Genomic DNA, 8355 nt, shown 5'->3' on the forward strand with positions numbered 1-8355 from the left:
AAGACAAGTCAAGAAAGGGTAAAAAATATAGAAATATAGGTCAAATAGCATAAAATAAGAGGGCAAAAATGCATACGTGCTTTTTCAGCTAAAAAAGTTTGTCAGACTGGATTTATGCGGAAAAAAAAAAGCGCCAAATATTATGTTGTTCCCAAGAGACACAAACATGAAACAGGTAGGAAAAGATAACACTAGTCAGAGTCAACGGCTGGGAAATCTTCCGCAACCTTACCTTGTCTTCCTGCAGTTTCTGTCCAGCCTCTTCCACGCTTCCTATCCCACCACCCGCGCGTCGCTCCTCAGTCCCTCTCCTCTCGAGTGGGAGACAAGGAAACTCTGGATTCATCCAGCGCTTCTTCGCTTCAGCAACGGGCTCACGTCGGCGGCGGCAGTGATGACGTCCTCACTGGTCCGCCCAACCGCGATTAGTGAAGGGGTTCGCGCGTCGCGCGCCGTCTACGAAAGAGAGGGCTTGTGACGCAACGGCACCTCGGCGTGCGCATGTTGGCTCAGTGGAGGCGCTCAGCTGGTTAGAGTTTGGTATCCCACTGCAGCTTCACCGCAACGACTGCGGCTGCTCCAGGCAGTGCTGCGGCCGCCCGCGGGCCCAGCTGTATGGTTAGGCCACCATTGTTCTGAGTAAACATATTCCTTTCTGTGGTATTCTTGATCGCGTGTTTATGGAGTTTCTGAAGGGCCCTGGAGATTACTGCCAGGTTCAGCACGACCTTTATGAGGACAAATGAATGGTGGAGAGTCGTTACTGCCCCACCAAGAAGCCCCCGCAAAGCAGGTCACCTGGACACAGAAGTGTAGAACTGAGATCATCAGAGCATTTTACAAGAGTTCTGACCTAGATGGGGTAACCCTTGGCGCACTTCCTTTCCATTGGCTGAGAATTACTGAATTGAAGAACCGCGGCTTCTTGTTGGAAGGTTCATTTCATTTCCTGTCAGTACCAACTTCATATTCAAAGCTCTGTGAATTTCAAGTGGAGTATATTGGCATAGACTTCAGTTTCTTGACATCATTTCTGTATTCAAAAATTTTTAATTTTTTTCATAACCATATCAGTGTCTTTTTTTTTTTTTTTAAACTAAATTAACATGGCTCCAATGAATCACCCAGCTCCAGTGGAAGTCATATACGGGAACATGAGATTTCTAATCATACACAACCCAACCAATTCGACCTTAAACAGATTTATAGAAGAACTTAAGAAATACGGGGTTACCACAATGGTAAGAGTATGTGAAGCAACTTATGACCCTGCTCTTGTGGAGAAAGAAGGCATCCAGTTTCTGGATTGGCCTTTTGATGATGGTTCATCACCATCCAACCGGATTGTTGATGACTGGTTAAGTCTTGTAGACGTTAAGTTTCGTGAAGAACCTGGTTGTTGTATTGCCGTTCACTGTGTTGCAGGTCTTGGGAGGACTCCGGTGCTTGTTGCCCTAGCATTAATTGAAAGTGGAATGAAAAACGAAGATGCAGTACGGTTTATAAGAGAAAAACGGCGCGGCGCTTTTAACAGCAAGCAACTTTTGTATTTGGAGAAATATCGTTCTCAAATGCGGCTTTGCTTCAAAGACTCCAGTGGTCACAGAAACAATTGTTGTATTCAATAAACCTGACTGCCTGATGCTATTGCCTTGAAAGTGGGACTTCAGACAAGACCTAATTTATTGTACATTTTAGCCAACATATGGGCTTAGTGAATAAGTCTGATGAAGCTTCCACAGGGATATTGAAAAGCCACGAATTTAACAGAAATGCGACTTCTGTGTTTGGCTTAGTGCTATTCCCATGCCAGAAAAAATACATAAGAAATCTGCAGATTAGGCCGGGCGCGGTGGCTCAAGCCTGTAATCCCAGTACTTTGGGAGGCCGAGGCGGGTGGATCACGAAGTCAGGAGATCGAGACCATCCTGGCTAACATGGTGAAACCCCGTCTCTACTAAAAATACAAAAAAAAACTAGCCGGGCGTGGTGGCGGGCGCCTGTAGTCCCAGCTACTCGGAGGCTGAGGCAGGAGAATGGCGTGAACCCGGGAGGCGGAGCTTGCAGTGAGCCGAGATCGGGCCACTGCACTCCAGCCTGGGTGACACAGCGAGACTCCGTCTCAAAAAAAAAAAAAAAAAAAAAGAAATCTGCAGATTAGATGCCAAGATCCTCAGTACAAAATTTGTGTATTTTTAGTGTCATACAGAATTAAAACTCCAGGAACTATAACTTTATGTAGTTCATGCCTTAAGTCATATCAAACACTGCAAGTAGGGCCTATATGATTATTTGCCTGCTTCATGTTTACCATCCCACATGGGTCTCAGTATACATGAAGTTTGTCTAACAGGTGATTTTGTTGGAGTCTTTACACATCTTGTGATTATCTGATGTCTTTCTCTAATCTCATTTTGTTATGAAAACCTCCATTTTGAAAAATCAACGTCTGATTGAAAGTTCATGCAAAATCCACGTTGTACAGAAGCATATGTGTTGAATGTCTTCAGATAAAAAGGCCTTATCATTGATGTTTACGGTTGGGGTGTAACTTAACAGGGAGGGCCCCGAAGACAAAATTAGAGGAGACTATGAAATATTTCTAGTAAAATGTTGTTTTGATCTTGTGCAGAACATATGAACTAGGACTTTTAATTTAGTAAATGTATTTTAAAAGGTAAATATGCATTGGTCCAAGGTAAATAGAGCAAATATGGACAGAATTACAAGGAAAATTGACAAGTTTACTATAGCAGTGGGAAATTTTATTGTCCCTCTTTCAGAAGCAGATCAAGTACACAAAATCAAGATTCTGGATATAGATCTACACAAAACAGTCAACAAACTCAATCCCATGAACATACAAAGGGCATTGCATCCAACAGTGGGAGAATACGTATTTATAAGAGTACATGAACTATTACTTTTGACCATATATTTGACTATAAACCCATTCCAGCACATTTTAAGCTATTTGAAAAATACAGAACACCTTTTATCACCACAATTCAATTAAATTAGGAAAGAAGTTAATATCCACACATCTGTAATTTTGAAAATCTCTCTAGAGCCTTCCACTTCTAAATAGGATGTAGTAGGTCATGGCAGCCTAAAACTTTTCCTGCAACAACTAGAAAAAGATGGAAAAATTACAAAGATCATATTTAAAGATATGTGAGAGCTATGAAAGCAATAAGGACTAGGTGAATGGGAATTCCAGACAGGGAGGAGGCCTCCTGAGGTAAGTGACCATTTTATTTTCTAGGGACATTTACTGATTCTGGACATGGACTAATAAGGATCAAGCTTGGTCCATGAAGAGGGTCTGTCCTGAGGGAAAGGGAAACCCAGAAAAGCTTTTGGTGGTCACGTGGGGCTGGTGCAACAAATTGGAAAATTAAGAACTTTGGCCAGTTTCCTCTACCTGTTATAAGTTGGGTTCCCCAGGAAACAGACACTGAATCTGAGATTGGCATCCAAAGGATTACTAGGGTGTCTTCTCAGGGAACCACACCTATGGGGGAGCAAGAGAAATAGGATAGGGCATAAGAAGTTGAATGGTGATACATAGCAGTTGCAACAGTAGCCTCAGGCAGTCTCATAGGGAGCTCTGAGGATGGGATGGCTATTTAGAGGTGTTCTCAATTGAGGCTAGGAAGCTGGGCCTTTGGGCCCTTGAATCAACCAGTCATTGCCTGTAGGCTTCCCTTGGGGATGACGGCATAATCTTGGGTGAAGCGTTCACCTTCTGTTGAGGGCAATGCCTAGAGAGCAATGCAGCTGTGGGCCCTCAGCTGATAATGGCATCTGGAGGAATGAGTGTTTCAGACCCAAGGCAGGATCTAGGTGGTGCAACCACAGCATCCACTCTCTTAAATGATACTTGCTGAATACTGGGGCTATGTATGGGAGGCTGGGGAGTTAGAGTGAAGACTTAAAAGGCAAAGGAACTCCCCCTCAATCTAATAGTGCTTAGGAGACAAAGTTCTCCACATTCTTACCAACACATCTCTTTTTTATTATAGCCATTCTGGTGAGCGTAGTTATACCATTGTGGTTTTAATTTTCATATTACTAATAATGTTAAGCATTTTTTCATGTGCTTGTTAGTGCTTGTTAGCCATTCACCTATCTTTTTGGATAAAATGCTGATTTAAATATTTTCCTCATTTTAAAATTTGAATTGTCATCTTATTAAGTTGAAGTAGTTCTTTATATATTCTGGATCCAATGTCTTTATCAGATATATGATTTGCAATTATTTTCTCCCAGTCTGCTGCTTGTCTTTTTTCCTCCCCAAAAAAGTGTTTCAAAGTGCAAAATTTTAAATTTTGATGAAACACAATTTATTTCTTTCATGAATCATGCTTTTAAAGTTGTATCTCAGAACTCTCCTCAACCTAAGTCATAAAGATTTTCTGCTATAATTTCTCCTAGAAATTTTACAGTTTTAGCTCTCACATTTAGGTCTGTGATCCGTTTCAGGTTAGTTTTTGTTTGTTTTGAGATGTGTAAAGGTTAATTTTTGTGTTTAGTGTGAGGTGGCTAAGTTAACTTTATTTTGCATGTGGCTATTCAATTGTTTCAGCACAATTTGTTCAAAAGACTCTCTTTCCCCCAGTGAATTACCTTAGTAATTCTGATTAAAAGCCAATTTACCATAAATGTAAAAACTTATTTGTGAACTCTCAGTTCTGCTTCATTTATTTATATGACCACACAGTCTTTTTTTGGTATAAATTTAAGGTGTACAAGTGCAGTTTTGTTACATGCATATATTGCATAGTGGTGAAGTATGGGCTTTTAGTGTAATCATTACTCAAATAGTGCACATTATACCCATTAAGTAAATTCTTATGCCTCACTCCTCTTCCACCCTCCCACCCTTCCAGTTCTCCAGTGAGATTCCACATTCTTTGTTCCTGTGTATGCGTTATTTAGTTCCCAATTATGAGAACATATGGCATTTCACTTTCTGTTTCTGAATTGTTTCACGTAAGGGCCTCCAGTTCTATTTATGTTGCTGCAAAACACATGATTTTATTCCTTTTTTATGGCTGAATAGTATTCCATTGTACATATATATTCATTTTCTTCTCCATTTTCTCTATCCAACCATCGACTGATGAAAACTTAGATTGATTTCACGGCTCTGCTATTGGACCACACAGTCTTGATCATTGTATCTTTATGGAAGGTTCTTGACATTGAATAGGGCACTTTGTTCTTCTTTATACTTTTTTTTGACTCTTTGAGATCCTTTACATTTCCATATACATTTTAGAATCAGCCTGTAAGTTTTCACCAAAAAAGCCTACAAGGGTTTTGATAGGTATAGTGTTGACTTTATAGATCAATATGAAGAGAATTGCAATTTTGACAATATTGAGTCTTCGAATCCGTGAACAAAGAATCTCTCTCAATTTATTTAGACCTTTAATTTCTATCAGCAATGTTTTGTAGTGTTCGGTATACTATACTTGCACTTCTAAAATTTATTCCTAAGTATCTTTTCTTTTTGATGCAGTTGTAAATGAAATTGTTTTCTTAATTTTATTTTTAGATCATTTGCTGCCAGCATATAGAAATACAACTGGTTTTTGTATGTTGACCTTGTGTTTGGTGACCTTTCAAAACTAATTTATTAGTTCCAGTAAACAGAGAGAGAGAGAGAGAGAGAGAGAGAGAGAGAGGAGAGAGAATGAATGAATGAATGAATGAATGAATGAGTATGTGTTCTTTAGCATTTTTTACATGCAGGATTAGGTCCTCTGTGAATCAAGGCAGTATTAACTCTGTTTCCAGTCTTGACACCTTTAGCTTCTCTTTCTTGCTTCGTTGCACTGGCTAAACACCCTCCGTGTTGACTAGAAGTGGTAAAAACAACATCCTTGCCTTGTTCCAGATCTTAGGGAGAAAGTGTTCATTCTTTTGCCATTAAATATTATCTTTGGCTCTTTATAGATGTCCTTTGTTAAGTTGAGGATGTTCTTTTCTATTTCTACTTTGTTTAGAGTTTTTTCATAAACAGGCGTTGATGTTTTTCAAATGCTTTCTTCATATCTATTGGCATGATTGTATGATTTTTTGTCTTTCATTCTATTAATATTGTTGAACAACCATACTGAACAATTTTTGAATGTTAAAAAACTATATTTCTGAGGATAAAGCCCACTTGTTTGTTGTATGTAATTTTAAAATTTCATGTTGCTGAATTTGGTTTGCTAATATTTTGTTTAGGATTTTTGCATCTATATTCATGAAGGATATTGGCCTGTACTTTTCTTGTGCTACCTTTATCTGGCTTTGATATGGCAATACGAGTATCATAGAATGATTTGGGAAGTGTTCCCTCCCCTATTTTCTGAAAGAGTTTCTGAATAATTGGTGTTATTACTTCAGTATTTGATAAATTCCAGCAAATGAAGCCATCTGGACATGGCTTTTCTTGGGGGAAAGATTTTTTAATTACTAATTTCATTACTTATTATAGATATATTGATTTGTGCTCTAATCTTTACTTGCTTTGAATTTCGTTTGCTGTCCCCCACCCCCAGTTTCTTAAGGAGGAAGTTTAAATTATTCACTTGAGACTTTTGTTCTTTCCTTTCTTTCTTTCTTTCTTTCTTTCTCTTCTGATATAGAAATTTGCATTAGTCAGGGTACTCCAGAGAAACAGAATCAATAGGATCTTTCTCTCTCTCTCTGTTGATTTATTATAAGGAATTGGCTTGGCTCACATGATTATGGAAGCTGTCAAATTCTAAGATCTATAGGGTGAGTCAGCAAGCTGGAGACCTAGGAGAGATGATGGTATAGTTCCTGTCTAAACGCAGGAAAAAGCCAATATCCCAGTTAGAAGGGCATCAGGTAGGAGTAAGTCTCTCTTACTCAAGGGAGGGTCAATCCATTTTTTCTATTCAGGCCTTCAACTAATTGGATGAGGGCAATTAGTGGAGGGCAATCTACTTTACTTAGTTTAATGATTTAAATGTTAATCTCATCCAAAGATACCCTCACAGAAACACCCAGAATAACATTTGATCAAATATCTGGGCACCCTGTGGTGCCGTAAAATTAACCATGACAACCTTTAAAGCTATAAAGTTTCTTTCTAAATACTGCTTTAGCTATATCTTAATTTTCATATGATTTTAAAAACTCAGTTCAACATATATAACTTGGCTTGTGATTTCTTCTTTGATCTGTGGGTTATTTTGAAATGTACTGTTTTCCAGTATTTTGGAATTTCCCATAGTTTTCTGTTTATTGATTTCTAATTTAGTTATTGATTCTGTTACTCTATAGAGCCAATTGCATTTGAATTGTAAGGGTGAATGCTGTTTCCAGGCAGAAAGTTAGAGTGAACTAAAATTTAATCGGTAAAGAGAAAAAAGGGGAAGGGAAGGACTTCCCAGAAGGAGAGACCAAGCATGGATAATATCAGCACAGGCTTGAAAGCACATGTGCTTAGTGCTGGCAAGATGGTCAGTGTGGCTGGAACAAAGGAAGTGTAATTTGTATCTTCTTTCTTTTTGTCTTGTTTAGTATAGCAGAAGTTTGTTTATTTAATCATTTCAAAAAACCTATTTTGCTTTCATTGATTTTCTCTACTATTGCTTTTCTTTTCTACTATATTGATTATAAAGGATATGCAGCAGAGGTACAGAAGAAGTTGTGGGACATGATGTAAAAAGATAGTGTCAAAAATTCCATGGTGTTCAGATTCCAGCTTCGCTCTTCAAACTCTCTTCTGAATAGTTTTTCATTCTCTATGAGCCCAAGGATCATAGAGGAGGGATGTTTTCTCAGGATATTCTTCATCAGCACCGAGGAAACATCAGCACCGAGGAAGCAGTTCTTGGAAGAATAAGACCTGAGCAAGAGGTGAGTGGTATCTCTGCTAATTACTCCTCTATAAGTCTAATAGTCCATCTAGTCTGTCCTTGAGAGTTGGTCATATAGGACCTATTCGTTGCTGGCAGTGGAGATCCTGAGGCTGAGGTGGCAGCAGGAGTAGGGCCCTAAGCATGATTTATTGATTCCTTTATTATACAATGAAATTAGAGGCTGGAAGCTGCCATCTCAACATGTCTTAACATCTTAGTAGTATCTAATTTCAGGGGGCTGCAAGCTCTCTCCCGCCCCCACCCCTATGATATGGGCTCTGCTGAACATGAGAGAGATGAAGGCTAGCACTGAACTTGGTCTAAGAAACACCCAGGATGGACTGATATTACTCACTAAGAAAACTGCTTTGGATTGCTCAACTACTTCAGAGAATGAAGGATGGAAGCCAGAGTGTGTTCCAGAGCCAGGAAAATGAAATGAAGTCTTCCCTAGAACTCCCTGTGG

The 8355-nt window shown here is 39.1% G+C and overlaps 1 pseudogene; it reads left to right on the forward strand.

Moving 5' to 3' along the window:
* The first annotated feature begins 13 nt into the window (after window positions 1-13).
* LOC105468867 (protein tyrosine phosphatase type IVA 1 pseudogene) lies at window positions 14-3116 on the forward strand (annotated as a pseudogene).
* The last annotated feature ends 5239 nt before the right edge of the window (window positions 3117-8355 follow it).

Source organism: Macaca nemestrina, chromosome 12, assembly GCF_043159975.1.
Source record: "Macaca nemestrina isolate mMacNem1 chromosome 12, mMacNem.hap1, whole genome shotgun sequence".
In the NCBI taxonomy this organism is placed as follows: domain Eukaryota; kingdom Metazoa; phylum Chordata; class Mammalia; order Primates; family Cercopithecidae; genus Macaca; species Macaca nemestrina.